General features: G+C 49.0%; 1 pseudogene; it reads left to right on the top strand.

Moving 5' to 3' along the window:
* Window positions 1-588: 588 nt before the first annotated feature.
* Window positions 589-6,105, top strand: LOC124029843 (annotated as a pseudogene).
* The last annotated feature ends 9,127 nt before the right edge of the window (window positions 6,106-15,232 follow it).

A 15,232-nucleotide genomic window follows, 5' to 3' on the forward strand; every position in this document is an offset into this window, starting at 1 on the left:
ACATCTTTAGGTATTTTTAACGTAAATAATCTATCAAATTTAAAAACGGGATGACAATACAGGAGGAAAACAAACTGTAGCTAGCTTTCTGGTCACGCGCCTCTATCTAACAGTATACTACAAGTGACCCTCGTTCTGAACAGGGCTACTTCTTCATTACACAAAGGGAAAACCTCAACAAATTTCTAAAGACTGGTGACATGCAGGGGAAGTGGTAGGAACTAGAAGAAGGTCCCTTAGAAATCTGGATTACCAATGAAAGTACATTGAAAAAGAGTGACCTCAAAAAAAAATCTGAATGGTTTGTCCTCGGGTTTCGCCTGCTAAATAAGTTCTGTTATACTCACAGACATGATTCAAAGAGTTTTAGAAACTTCAGAGTGTTTTCTATAATAATAATGTACATAATGTGCATATCTTATCTTCTGGGGATGAGTAGCGGGCAGTTGAATTTGGGCATGCATTTCATCCGGTCGTGAAAATACTGCCCCTGTCACCAAGAAGTTAAATTATTGCTGCAACAGAAGGAGCATTTCAGTGTGACCTGAGTGTGAAACCAGACACAATGTTTGTGAATGTTTTTGTCAGGATAATGGGTCCACACCAAACAACATGGTGTTGGAGAAACAGAAGGAGCTGGACAACAACGTTAAAGACCTGAGGAACCGAGTTTAGGTGCGGTCATTTGGACAATACCATGTGTCATTGGTTATGTGGATATATTATCATGCACCCTACCACAACACTGCCCATTGTCTTGTCATTCTACATGAACAATAACCAGTTGAACAGCCTACGAAAGGGGTAGAAAATGTTTTTCACAAACACCATCATGAGTCATGGCCATTAAAATGTGTGACTTCTGCCCTTTTCAGGTTTCAGAGCATGAGATTAAGTCACTGGAGGACCTACAGGATGAACACGACTTCAAGAAGAAGACACTGCAGAGCCGAGGTACTGTAGGAGTTAGCCTGGTCCTAGTCTTTTTCAATAGCCTGGGTCTGGGACACAAGACTAGATTGGTGCCATATCTGTATATGCTTTAGCCAATGTGAAGGCACTGTAAAACATATCTTACTTACATTTACATTTACATTTAAGTCATTTAGCAGACGCTCTTATCCAGAGCGATTTACAAATTGGTGCATTCACCTTATGACATCCAGTGGGACAGTCACTTAACAATAGTGCATCTAAAACTTAGGGGGGGTGGGGTGAGAGGGATTACTTAACCTATCCTAGGTATTCCTTAAAGAGGTGGGGTTTCAGGTGTCTCCGGAAGGTGGTGATTGACTCCGCTGTCCTGGCGTCGTGAGGGAGTTTGTTCCACCATTGGGGGGCCAGGGCAGCAAACAGTTTTGACTGGGCTGAGCGGGAGCTGTACTTCCTCAGTGGTAGGGAGGCGAGCAGGCCAGAGGTGGATGAACGCAGTGCCCTTGTTTGGGTGTAGGGCCTGATCAGAGCCTGGAGGTACTGAGATGCCGTTCCCCTCACAGCTCCGCAGGCAAGCACCATGGTCTTGTAGCGGATGCGAGCTTCAACTGGAAGCCAGTGGAGAGAACGGAGGAGCGGGGTGACGTGAGAGAACTTGGGAAGGTTGAACACCAGACGGGCTGCGGCGTTCTGGATGAGTTGAAGGGGTTTAATGGCACAGGCAGGGAGCCCAGCCAACAGCGAGTTGCAGTAATCCAGACGGGAGATGACAAGTGCCTGGATTAGGACCTGCGCCGCTTCCTGTGTGAGGCAGGGTCGTACTCTGCGGATGTTGTAGAGCATGAGCCTACAGGAACGGGCCACCGCCTTGATGTTAGTTGAGAACGACAGGGTGTTGTCCAGGATCACGCCAAGGTTCTTGGCGCTCTGGGAGGAGGACACAATGGAGTTGTCAACCGTGATGGCGAGATCATGGAACGGGCAGTCCTTCCCCGGGAGGAAGAGCAGCTCCGTCTTGCCGAGGTTCAGCTTGAGGTGGTGATCCGTCATCCACACTGATATGTCTGCCAGACATGCAGAGATGCGATTCGCCACCTGGTCATCAGAAGGGGGAAAGGAGAAGATTAATTGTGTGTCGTCTGCATAGCAATGATAAGAGAGACCATGTGAGGTTATGACAGAGCCAAGTGACTTGGTGTATAGCGAGAATAGGAGAGGGCCAAGAACAGAGCCCTGGGGGACACCAGTGGTGAGAGCGCGTGGTGAGGAGACAGATTCTCGCCACGCCACCTGGTAGGGGCGACCTGTCAGGTAGGACGCAATCCAAGCGTGGGCCGCGCCGGAGATGCCCAACTCGGAGAGGGTGGAGAGGAGGATCTGATGGTTCACAGTATCGAAGGCAGCCGATAGATCTAGAAGGATGAGAGCAGAGGAGAGAGAGTTAGCTTTAGCAGTGCGGAGCGCCTCCGTGATACAGAGGAGAGCAGTCTCAGTTGAATGACTAGTCTTGAAACCTGACTGATTTGGATCAAGAAGGTCATTCAGAGAGAGATAGCGGGAGAGCTGGCCAAGGACGGCACGTTCAAGAGTTTTGGAGAGAAAAGAAAGAAGGGATACTGGTCTGTAATTGTTGACATCGGAGGGATCGAGTGTAGGTTTTTTCAGAAGGGGTGCAACTCTCGCTCTCTTGAAGGCGGAAGGGACGTAGCCAACGGTCAGGGATGAGTTGATGAGCGAGGTGAGGTAAGGGAGAAGGTCTCCGGAAATGGTCTGGAGAAGAGAGGAGGGGATAGGGTCAAGCGGGCAGGTTGTTGGGCGGCCGGCCGTCACAAGACGCGAGATTTCATCTGGAGAGAGGGGAGAAAGAGGTCAGAGCACAGGGTAGGTCAGTGTGAGCAGAACCAGCGGTGTCGTTTGACTTAGCAAACGAGGATCGGATGTCGTCGACCTTCTTTTCAAAATGGTTGACGAAGTCATCTGCAGAGAGGGAGGAGGGGGGAGGGGGCGGAGGATTCAGGAGGGAGGAGAAGGTGGCAAAGAGCTTCCTAGGGTTAGAGGCAGATGCTTGGAATTTAGCGTGGTAGAAAGTGGCTTTAGCAGCAGAGACAGAGGAGGAAAATGTAGAGAGGAGGGAGTGAAAGGATGCCAGGTCCGCAGGGAGGCAAGTTTTCCTCCATTTCCGCTCGGCTGCCCGGAGCCCTGTTCTGTGAGCTCGCAATGAGTCATCGAGCCACGGAGCGGGAGGGGAGGACCGAGCCGGCCTGGAGGATAGGGGACATAGAGAGTCAAGGGATGCAGAGAGGGAGGAGAGGAGGGTTGAGGAGGCAGAATCAGGAGATAGGTGGGAGAAGGTTTGAGCGGAGGGAAGAGATGATAGGATGGAAGAGGAGAGAGTAGCGGGGGGAGAGAGAGCGAAGGTTGGGACGGCGCGATACCATCCGAGTAGGGGCAGTGTGGGAGGTGTTGGATGAGAGCGAGAGGGAAAAGGATACAAGGCAGTGGTCGGAGACTTGGAGGGGAGTTGCAATGAGGTTAGTGGAAGAACAGCATCTAGTAAAGATGAGGTCGAGCGTATTGCCTGCCTTGTGAGTAGAGGGGGAAGGTGAGAGGGTGAGGTCAAAAAGGAGAGGAGTGGAAAGAAGGAGGCAGAGAGGAAAGAGTCAAAGGTAGACGTGGGGAGGTTAAAGTCGCCCAGAACTGTGAGAGGTGAGCCGTCCTCAGGAAAGGAGCTTATCAAGGCATCAAGCTCATTGATGAACTCTCCGAGGGAACCTGGAGGGCGATAAATGATAAGGATGTTAAGCTTGAAAGGGCTAGTAACTGTGACAGCATGGAATTCAAAGGAGGCGATAGACAGATGGGTAAGGGGAGAAGAGAGAATGACCACTTGGGAGAGATGAGGATCCCGGTGCCACCACCCCGCTGACCAGACGCTCTCGGGGTGTGCGAGAACACGTGGGCGGACGAAGAGAGAGCAGTAGGAGTAGCAGTGTTGTCTGTGGTGATCCATGTTTCCGTCAGTGCCAAGAAGTCGAGGGACTGGAGGGAGGCATAGGCTGAGATGAACTCTGCCTTGTTGACCGCAGATTGGCAGTTCCAGAGGCTACCGGAGACCTGGAACTCCACGTGGGTCGTGCGCGCTGGGACCACCAGAGTAGGGTGGCCGCGGCCACGCGGTGAGGAGCGTTTGTATGGTCTGTGCAGAGAGGAGAGAACAGGGATAAACAGACACATAGTTGACAGGCTACAGAAGAGGCTACGCTAATGCAAAGGAGATTGGAATGACAAGTGGACTACACGTCTCGAATGTTCAGAAAGTTAAGCTACGTAGCAAGAATCTTATTGACTAAAATGATTAAAATGATACAGTACTGCTGAAGTAGGCCAGCTGGCAGTGGGTGCGTTGTTGACACTACACTAATCAAGTCGTTCCGTTGAGTGTAATAGTTTCTGCAGTGTTGCTATTCGGGGGCTAGCAGGCTAGCTAGCAGTGTTGTTTACGTTACGTTGCGTTAAAAGAACGGCAATAGATGGCTAGCGAACCTAGAAAATCGCTCTAGACTACACAATTATCTTTGATACAAAGACGGCTATGTAGCTAGCTAAGTAGCTAGCTACGATCAAACAAATCAAACCGTTGTACTGTAATGAAATGAAGTGAAAATGTGATACAACCTGTGAATGCGACCGGGTAGTTGAGTTCTATACAGAAGACGTTGGCTAGCGTTGGCTAGCTGTTGGCTAGCTAGCAGAGTCACCTATGTTAAGGACGACAAATAGCTGGCTAGCTAACCTCGGTAAATTAAGATAATCACTCTAAGACTACACACTCTAAACCTAAACAACACAATTATCTTGGATACGATGATACGAAGACAGCAAAGATAGCTATGTAGCTAGCTAACACTAAACTAATCAAGTCGTTCAGTTGAGTGTAATAGTTTTCCCAGTGCAGCTAATCAGTGGACGTTAGCTAGCTGGCTAGTGAAGACTACGTTAGGACGGCGAAATACGATAATTACGCAATTATCTTTGATACAAAGACGGCTATGTAGCTAGCTGAGAAGAAATTGCTAGGATAAGACAAATCAAACCGTTGTGATATAATGAAATATAATGAAAAAGTTATACTACCCGTTGGAGCGACGTGCAGATGCGACCACTCGCTCCAACCGGAACCGGAAACTGTACTGTACTAAAACTAATTTACAGGCTGAAGCAACTGTGCTGTGAAATTCCAGGTGTTTCTTCTGCTATCGTATTGTGAATGCTTACCGCTATGTAAATGTTGATTCTGTCATTGTCAGTGGAACAAGAGGTGAATGGGATGGCACAGTCACAGGCGGTATGGAAAGAGATCCGCGAAGAGGAGATTGTAATCAGAAAGATGTTCATCAAACTCAACATAACCCGAGAGGTAGGAATGTGTGTGTGTGTGCGGGCGTTCTTGCATGAGTGTGTACGCTCTATGGTTAGACTGATGTTTGTTTCTCCCAACCTATAGGTGGTGGTGAATCAGATTTCTGACATCTTGTGCTTGGCCGAGCAGATCCAGTTCAACCTGGTGACAGTGGAGGTACCTGAGTGGAAGCACAGACAGTAGATAGGATAGCTTGCATCGGTGGTCCGCCTAACGCCTGTTTGGACCAGCTACAAATCTGGTCAGCCCTGCCTCTAGTCCATGTTAGCTTTAGCCCCTAGGCCCAGTTCATATCCTAACCCTTATATTAAACCTTGTTCAAATACTTTCAGAAGCAATATTTTCAACCCGCATTCACTGTGTGTGTTTGTGTGTGTGTGTGTTTGTCGGTTCACTGCTGTGGCAGAGGGTTTACAGCAGGTGCGTCAGTAGCTGAAGATGCTCCAGGAGCTAGAACAGAAGTACACGTACGAGAATGACCCCGTCACTCAGGGCAAAAGCGCTCTGGAGGAACGCGCTCTCGCCCTATTCAAGTACCTCATTGTCAAGTGAGACCCGCTCTATGACACCCACTATGTGTCTATGTTTCCTGTAGGGATCACATACACATGCTAAACATGTATTCACTCACTGAATGGTAGGTAACTTTGCCTGAGACCTGAAGACTTGAGTCAGCTCCCAGTGTTAATGTCTCGCCTCTGTTCCCCAACTGGCAGCCTGCAGGTGTTTTGTTTTGCTCCTGCAAGTTTTCTAAGCAAAAAAGTATTATTATTCTGTTTAAAAAATAAAAAAAATTGTCATTGTTGGACATACAGAAGACTGTAAAAACACCATGAAATCAGCTCCAACTGATTTTTATTTTGTTCATCTGTTCCCAAGTATTCCCACACATAATAGAGAGACACGTGATCATATACAAATGTAAGCAAGGTTTGAAATTATTATTGTGAGCGGACCAAGTACTTAGAGGTTGCTCTAAAAAGTCAAGGTGGAACAAATGAGTCAGGAGCAGGTTTTCTTAATTGAATCTTCATCTTCACAAGAACAAGGAACACAAGGTGAGTATCTTTAAACTATAACATAAATCACGGGTATGTCACCGCCTTCATGATCCTCCCGTGGAGAGCTCCCTTCAGGCGGTTGTCCGGATCCGTGGTGACCATTCCCAAGAGGTGGAGTGTCCCCTTCTTCTCCCTTCCGAAAGGTACGTCCTCTCCTCTGTAGAAGCAAATACTCTTCTTTCTCCCCTCTTTTCCGGTTCCCTCCTCTCTCTTGTAGGGGAAAGAGAATAGCTCATTAGAATAGCTCATGTGCTTAATTGCCTCTGACCATCTCGACTCACATACTGGGCTGGGCTACTGACCGTGGGAGCAGCCTGCTCCCTGGTGGTCCTTCCACATACCTCCCCCTTAGGACCAGACAGGAGAGCCGGGCGCCAGACGTGCCGTCTTGGTCACATCGGGACAGTGCATCCACATTCCCGTTCCTCGATCCAGCCCTGTAGATGACATGGAACGAGAATGGTTGTAAAGCAAGAAACTATTTAGCTATTCTGTTGTTATTGTTTCTCTTACCGGCCATCCACATGTGGGGAGCATGGTCAGTAACGAGGTAGTACCAGTACTACCTATGTCCGGTAGATAGTACCGGAGATAATCGAGGGCCCACTTAATGGCTAAGGCCTCTTTCTCTGTGGTAGCATATCTCTGTTCCCGATCACTGAGCTTCCTACTTATAAAGAGAATAGGCCTCTCCGCTTCGCCTTCACCCTGAGCTAGGACGTCTCCGAGCCCCGTATCTGAGGCATCTACCTGCACAATGAGCTCTTGGGAGAAGTCAGGAGCCTGCGGGACGGGTCAGAGCACAGGCTCTTTTAGCAACTGGGAGGCGTCTTCGGTCTTGTCCTTCCACGCTACACGGTTTGGCACGTTTTGTTTTGATGAGGTTTGTGAGGGAGTTGGCAATGGTTGCATACCCAGGGATGAAACGATGATAATATCCTGTTGTCCCCAAGAAGGCTCAGACGTCCCGCTTTGACTGGGGCCGGGGCCAGTCCTGAATAGCCCTGGTCTTTTCTGCCTGTTGATGTATTTTTCCGTTCCCAACGGTGTATCCCAGGTATTCCACGTTGGAGAGATCCAGGCAGCATTTTTTGGATTGGTTGTCAGCCCTGTAGCCTCCCGGCTCACGAGCACCGGCCATAGTCGCAAGAGGTGGCTATCCCAGTCCTCGCTGTGGATAACCACATCGTCTATGTACGCCGCTGCGTACTCTTGATGGGGGCGTAGAATGGCATCCATGAGCCGTTGGGAAGTTTCTAAAGCCCCATGCAGTCCAAAGGGCATCCTCACATACTGAAAAAGCCCTTCCGGTGTGACGAAGGCAGTCTTTGGACGGTCCTCCAGAGCCACCGGCACTTGCCAATATCCCTTCGTCAAATCCAGGGTGGTGATGAACTTGGCCTTTCCTAAGTGCTCCAGGAGTTCATCCACGTGGGGCATGGGATACGCGTCAAATGTAGAGATGACGTTTTCACCCCTAAAGTTCTTGCAGAGCCTCATATTACCGTCACGTTTGTGGACCAGAACTATGGACCACTCACTCGTAGATGGCTCGTTCACCCTCATCCTCAGCATCTCCCTTAACTCGTTCTTTGCGATGACTTGGCAGGCCTCAGGAATCCTGTAAGGACGGGTATGCACCTTCTTGCCGGGTTGAGTGTGGATATGATGAAACAGGACATCTAAGGGCGAGAATACCCTGCCAAATTGCATAATCACCTTGTCTAGTTGTCTCGACTGCTCCGGCAGGAGAGTTTGACCACTGCGCACCTGTAGCAGGGCCTCCTCTTGTTCCTTGTCCTCCACGGCCATCAAAGCCACACCCTCCTCTCTTCCATGGTACTTCTTCAGCAGGTTGATATGATAGAGTTGGACCTTCTTCTTCCTGTCTGGTTGCTTGATGAGGTAATTGACTGGTGAGACCCTTTCCATTTCCTCGTAGGGCCAGACTGTGGACAGGCGGTCCCTCATCAGGATAACATGGCTAAGTCAAGGATCCCTCCACATACCTGCCGTAGAGCAATTCCAAGGGGGATAACCCAGTGGACGCCTGGGGTACTTCTCACAGGATAAACATTAAGTGGGGCAGAAGCATGCCCCAGTTTTTCCCATCTCCGGACACCACTCTTCTTAACATGCTTTTAACCTCTCTGGGATATGTGGGACGGTAGAAGTCCCAACTGGCCAACATCCAGTGAAAATGCAGAGCGCCAAATTCAAATAAATTACTTTAAAAATTCAACTTTCATGAAGTCACACATTCAATATACCAAATTAAAGCTACACTTGTTGTGAATCCAGCCAACGTGTCAGATTTTTTAAAATACTTTACAGCGAAAGCAAACAATGCTATTATCTGAGGATAGCACCCAAGCAAACAAACACAGACCATCATATTTCAACCCTCCAGGCGTAACACAAAATGCAGAAATAAAGATATAATTCATGCCTTACCTTTGACGAGCTTCTTCTGTTGGAACTCCAATATGTCCCATAAACATCACAAATGGTCCTTTTGTTAGATTAATTCCGTCGATATATATCCAAAATGTCCATTTATTTGGCGCGTTTGATCCAGAAAAACAAAATGACTACAAAAGTTACCTGTAAGCTTTGTCCAAACATTTCAAACTACTTTTGTAATACAACTTTAGGTATTTTTTAACATAAATAATCGATAAAATTGAAGACGGGATGATCAGCGTTCAATACAGGAGGAAAACAATGTGTAGCATGCTTTCAGATCATGCGCCTCTAACAAAGAGTACACTTGCCTCATTCTGAACATGGCTACTTCTTCATTTATCAAAGGAAAAACCTCAAACAACTTCTAAAGATTGTTGACATCCAGTGGAAGCGATAGGAACTGTAAGAAGGTCTCTTAGAAATCTGGATTCCCAATTAAAACCCATTGAAAAGAGAGTGACCTCAAAAAAAAAAAAAATCTGAATGTTTGTCCTCGGGGTTTCGCCTGCTAAATAAGTTCTGTTATAGTCACAGACATGATTCAAAACGTTTTAGAAACATCAGAGTGTTTTCTATCCAAATCTACTAATAATATGCATAGCTTAGCTTCTGGGCATGAGTAGCAGGCAGTTTCATTTGGGTACGCTTTTCATCCAAAATTCCAAATGCTGCCCCCTATCCTAGAGAATCCAAGATGGCGTAGCAGTAAGTCGTCCTGTCGTATCGTCTCTCTGTAAATATCTGTAAATAACGTCTCTTTTTCGTTTTAGATATTTTTCTTCACATATCTTTAAAAACATTTTGCTAAACCTAAGCTTCCAAATACTCTCCTGCAATCCGCCTCACCCAATGTAGCTACTTTTCCTAAAGTATTTATATTTACTTCGGAACCGAAACCCCTCAACTGAAGTTAGCCAGCTAACCACCAGCTATGCTAGCGGTCTTCAGCTAACCGGTCATCAGCTAACCTTTAGCTCGGAAAGCTCTCGCCAGTTCGAACAACGCGACGCTAACCAGAGCATAACAGACCTATTTATTTTTTAGCCCCGGATTCCCTCCGCAAACTGAACATTTTTTTCAGCTGGATCTTCACAACTAGCTATCGAGCTAAACCGCAACCCTGGTTGTTTATGTCATGCGGGTGAAAGAGGACCCAAAAGCGACTTAACAGAAACAGAGTTTATTTAAGTCCAAACAGGGAATAACAGAAATCCTCTAGACTTGTAGAGGGGAAATAACTGGAGAAGCGGCCACAGACTGCAGGTCGCCGGGTAGGCGCAGGCCGTAGTCGACAGAGACACCTGCTCACACGCAGCATCTGATGAAGGCAAAAACACGACAGGACAGGGCGATACACAATCACAGCAAAAACACGACAGGACAGGGCGAAACGCAATCACAGCATGGTGAATACAATACAAGGAACCGACGGGACAGGAACGGATCACAAAGGAATAAATAGGGACTCTAATCAGGGGAAAGGATCGGGAACAGGTGTGGGAAGACTAAATGATGATTAGGGGAATAGGAACAGCTGGGAGCAGGAACGGAACGATAGAGAGAAGAGAGAGCGAGAGAGTGAGAGAGGGAGGGGGAGAGAGGGATAGAAGGAGGAAAGAACCAAATAAGACCAGCAGAGGGAAACGAATAGCATGGGGAGCACAGGGACAAGACATGATAATAAATGACAAACATGACAGTACCCCCACTCACCGAGCGCCTCCTGGCGCACTCGAGGAGGAATCCTGGCGGCAACGGAGGAAATCATCGATGAGTGAACGGTCCAGCACGTCCCGAGACGGAACCCAACTCCTCTCCTCAGGACCGTAACCCTCCCAATCCACTAGGTATTGGTGACCCCGTCCCCGAGAACGCATGTCCATGATCTTATGTACCTTGTAAATAGGTGCGCTCTCGACAAGGACGGGAGGGGGGGAGGGAAGACGAACGGGGGTGCGAAGAAAGGGCTTAACACAGGAGACATGGAAGACAGGATGGACGCGACGAAGATAATAATAATATAATAATAATATATGCCATTTAGCAGACGCTTTTATCCAAAGCGACTTACAGTCATGTGTGCATACATTCTACGTATGGGTGGTCCCGGGGATTGAACCCACTTCCCTGGCGTTACAAGCGCCATGCTCTACCAACTGAGCGGAAGAAGCAGTCGCACAGCGACAGGATTGACGACCTGGGAGACACGGAACGGACCAATGAACCGCGGAGTCAACTTACGAGAAGCTGTCGTAAGAGGAAGGTTGCGAGTGGAAAGCCACACTCTCTGGCCGCAACAATACCTTGGACTCTTAATCCTGCGTTTATTGGCGGCTCTCACCGTCTGTGCCCTGTAACGGCAAAGTGCAGACCTCACCCTCCTCCAGGTGCGCTCACAACGTTGGACAAACGCTTGAGCGGAGGGAACGCTGGACTCGGCAAGCTGGGATGAGAACAGAGGAGGCTGGTAACCCAGACTACTCTGAAACGGAGATAACCCGGTAGCAGACGAAGGAAGCGAATTGTGAGCGTATTCTGCCCAGGGGAGCTGTTCTGCCCAAGACGCAGGGTTTCTGAAAGAAAGGCTGCGTAGTATGCGACCAATCGTCTGATTGGCCCTCTCTGCTTGACCGTTAGACTGGGGATGAAACCCGGAAGAGAGACTGACGGACGCACCAATCAAACGACAGAACTCCCTCCAAAACTGTGACGTGAATTGCGGGCCTCTGTCTGAAACGGCGTCTAACGGGAGGCCATGAATTCTGAATACATTCTCAATAATGATTTGTGCCGTCTCCTTAGCGGAAGGAAGTTTAGCGAGGGAATGAAATGTGCCGCCTTAGAGAACCTATCGACAACCGTCAGAATCACAGTCTTCCCCGCAGACAAAGGCAGACCGGTAATGAAGTCTAAGGCAATGTGAGACCATGGTCGAGAAGGAATGGGGAGCGGTCTGAGACGACCGGCAGGAGGAGAGTTACCCGACTTAGTCTGCGCGCAGTCCGAACAAGCAGCCACGAAACGGCGCGTGTCACGCTCCTGAGTCGGCCACCAAAAGCGCTGGCGAATAGACGCAAGAGTGCCTCGAACACCGGGATGACCAGCTAACTTGGCAGAGTGAGCCCACTGAAGAACAGCCAGACGAGTGGAAACAGGAACGAAAAGGAGGTTACTAGGACAAGCGCGCGGCGACGCAGTGTGCGTGAGTGCTTGCTTAACCTGTCTTTCAATTCCCCAGACTGTTAACCCGACAACACGCCCATAAGGAAGAATCCCCTCGGGATCAGTAGAAGCCACAGAAGAACTAAACAGACGGGATAAGGCATCAGGCTTGGTGTTCTTGCTACCCGGACGGTAAGAAATCACAAACTCGAAACGAGCGAAAAACAACGCCCAACGAGCTTGACGGGCATTAAGTCGTTTGGCAGAACGGATGTACTCAAGGTTCTTATGGTCTGTCCAAACGACAAAAGGAACGGTCGACCCCTCCAACCACTGTCGCCATTCGCCTAGGGCTAAGCGGATGGCGAGCAGTTCACGGTTACCCACATCATAGTTGCGCTCAGATGGCGACAGGCGATGAGAAAAATAAGCGCAAGGATGAACCTTATCGTCAGACTGGAAGCGCTGGGATAGGATGGCTCCCACGCCTACCTCTGAAGCGTCAACCTCGACAATGAATTGTCTAGTGACGTCAGGAGTAACGAGGATAGGAGCGGACGTAAAACGTTCTTTTTAGAAGATCAAAAGCTCCCTGGGCGGAACCGGACCACTTAAAACACGTCTTGACAGAAGTAAGAGCTGTGAGAGGGGCAGCAACTTGACCGAAATTACGAATGAAACGCCGATAGAAATTAGCGAAACCTAAAAAGCGCTGCAACTCGACACGTGACCTTGGAACGGGCCAATCACTGACAGCTTGGACCTTAGCGGAATCCATCTGAATGCCTTCAGCGGAAATAACGGAACCGAGAAAAGTAACGGAGGAGACATGAAAAGAGCACTTCTCAGCCTTTACGTAGAGACAATTCTCTAAAAGGCGCTGTAGAACACGTCGAACGTGCTGAACATGAATCTCGAGTGACGGAGAAAAAATCAGGATATCGTCAAGATAGACAAAAACAAAAATGTTCAGCATGTCTCTCAGAACATCATTAACTAATGCCTGAAAAACAGCTGGCGCATTGGCGAGACCGAACGGCAGAACCCGGTACTCAAAATGCCCTAACGGAGTGTTAAACGCCGTTTTCCACTCGTCCCCCTCTCTGATGCGCACGAGATGGTAAGCGTTACGAAGGTCCAACTTAGTAAAGCACCTGGCTCCCTGCAGAATCTCGAAGGCTGATGACATAAGGGGAAGCGGATAACGATTCTTAACCGTTATGTCATTCAGCCCTCGATAATCCACGCAGGGGCGCAGAGTACCGTCCTTCTTTTTAACAAAAAGAACCCCGCCCCGGCCGGAGAAGAAGAAGGCACTATGGTACCGGCGTCAAGAGACACAGACAAATAATCCTCGAGAGCCTTACGTTCGGGAGCCGACAGAGAGTATAGTCTACCTCGAGGAGGAGTGGTCCCCGGAAGGAGATCAATACTACAATCATACGACCGGTGAGGAGGAAGGGAGTTGGCTCGGGACCGACTGAAGACCGTGCGCAGATCATGATATTCCTCCGGCACTCCTGTCAAATCGCCAGGTTCCTCCTGAGAAGTAGGGACAGAAGAAACGGGAGGGATGGCAGACATTAAACACTTCACATGACAAGAAACGTTCCAGGATAGGATAGAATTACTAGACCAATTAATAGAAGGATTATGACATACTAGCCAGGGATGACCCAAAACAACAGGTGTAAACGGTGAACGGAAAATCAAAAAGAAATAGTCTCACTGTGGTTACCAGATACTGTGAGAGTTAAAGGTAGTGTCTCAAATTTGATACTGGGAAGATGACTACCATCTAAGGCAAACATGGGCGTAGGCCTGTCTAACGGTCTGAAAGGAATGTTATGTTTCCGAACCCATGCTTCGTCCATGAAACAACCCTCAGCCCCAGAGTCAATCAAAGCACTGCATGTAGCACCCGAACCGGTCCAGCGTAGATGGACCGACATAGTAGTACAAGATCTAGATGAAGGGACCTGAGTAGTAGCGCTCACCAGTAGCCCTCCGCTTACTGATGGGCTCTGGCCTCTTACTGGACATGAATTAACAAAATGTCCAGCAACTCCGCAATAGAGGCACAGGCGGTTGGTGATCCTCCGTTCCCTCTCCTTGTTCGAGATGCGAATCCCTCCCAGCTGCATGGGCTCAGTCTCAAAGCCAGAGGAGGGAGATGGTTGCGATGCGGAGCAGGGAAACACCGTTGATGCGAGCTCTCTTCCACGAGCCCGGTGACGAAGATCTACCCGTCGTTCTATGCGGATGGCGAGAGCAATCAAAGAATCCACATCTGATGGAACCTCCCGGGAGAGAATCTCATCCTTAACCACTGCGTGAGTCCCTCCAGAAAACGAGCGAGCAGCGCCCGGCTCGTTCCACTCACTAGAGGCAGCAAGAGTGCGAAACTCAATAGAATAATCCGTTATGGACCGTTCACCTTGGCATAAGGAAGCCAGGGCCCTAGAAGCCTCCCTACCAAAAACTGAACGGTCAAAAACCCGAATCATCTCCTCTTTAAAGTTCTGGAATTTGTTAGAGCAATCAGCCCTTGCCTCCCAGATAGCTGTGCCCCATTCTCGAGCCCGGCCAGTAAGGAGTGAAATGACGTAAGCAACCCGAGCTCTCTCTCTAGAGTATGTGTTGGGTTGGAGAGAGAACACAATCTCACACTGCGTGAGAAAGGAGCGGCACTCAGTGGGCTGCCCGGAGTAGCAAGGTGGGTTATTAACCCTAGGTTCTGGAGGCTCGGCAGGCCAGGAAGTAACAGGTGGTATGAGACGTAGACTCTGGAACTGTCCAGAGAGGTCGGAAACCTGAGCGGCCAGGTTCTCCACGGCATGGCGAGCAGCAGACAATTCCTGCTCGTGTCTGCCGAGCATGGCTCCTTGGATCTTGACGGCAGTGTAACGAACGTCTGTAGTCGCTGGGTCCATTCCTTGGTCGGTTCCTTCTGTCATGCGGGTGAAAGAGGACCCAAAAGCGACTTAACAGAAACAGAGTTTATTTAAGTCCAAACAGGGAATAACAGAAATCCTCTAGACTTGTAGAGGGGAAATAACTGGAGAAGCGGCCACAGACTGCAGGTCGCCGGGTAAGGCGCAGGCCGTAGTCGACAGAGAGACCAGCAGAGGGAAACGAATAGCATGGGGAGCACAGGGACAAGACATGATAATAAATGACAAACATGACA

Source organism: Oncorhynchus gorbuscha, unplaced genomic scaffold (genome assembly GCF_021184085.1).
Source record: "Oncorhynchus gorbuscha isolate QuinsamMale2020 ecotype Even-year unplaced genomic scaffold, OgorEven_v1.0 Un_scaffold_7880, whole genome shotgun sequence".
NCBI lineage: Eukaryota > Metazoa > Chordata > Actinopteri > Salmoniformes > Salmonidae > Oncorhynchus > Oncorhynchus gorbuscha.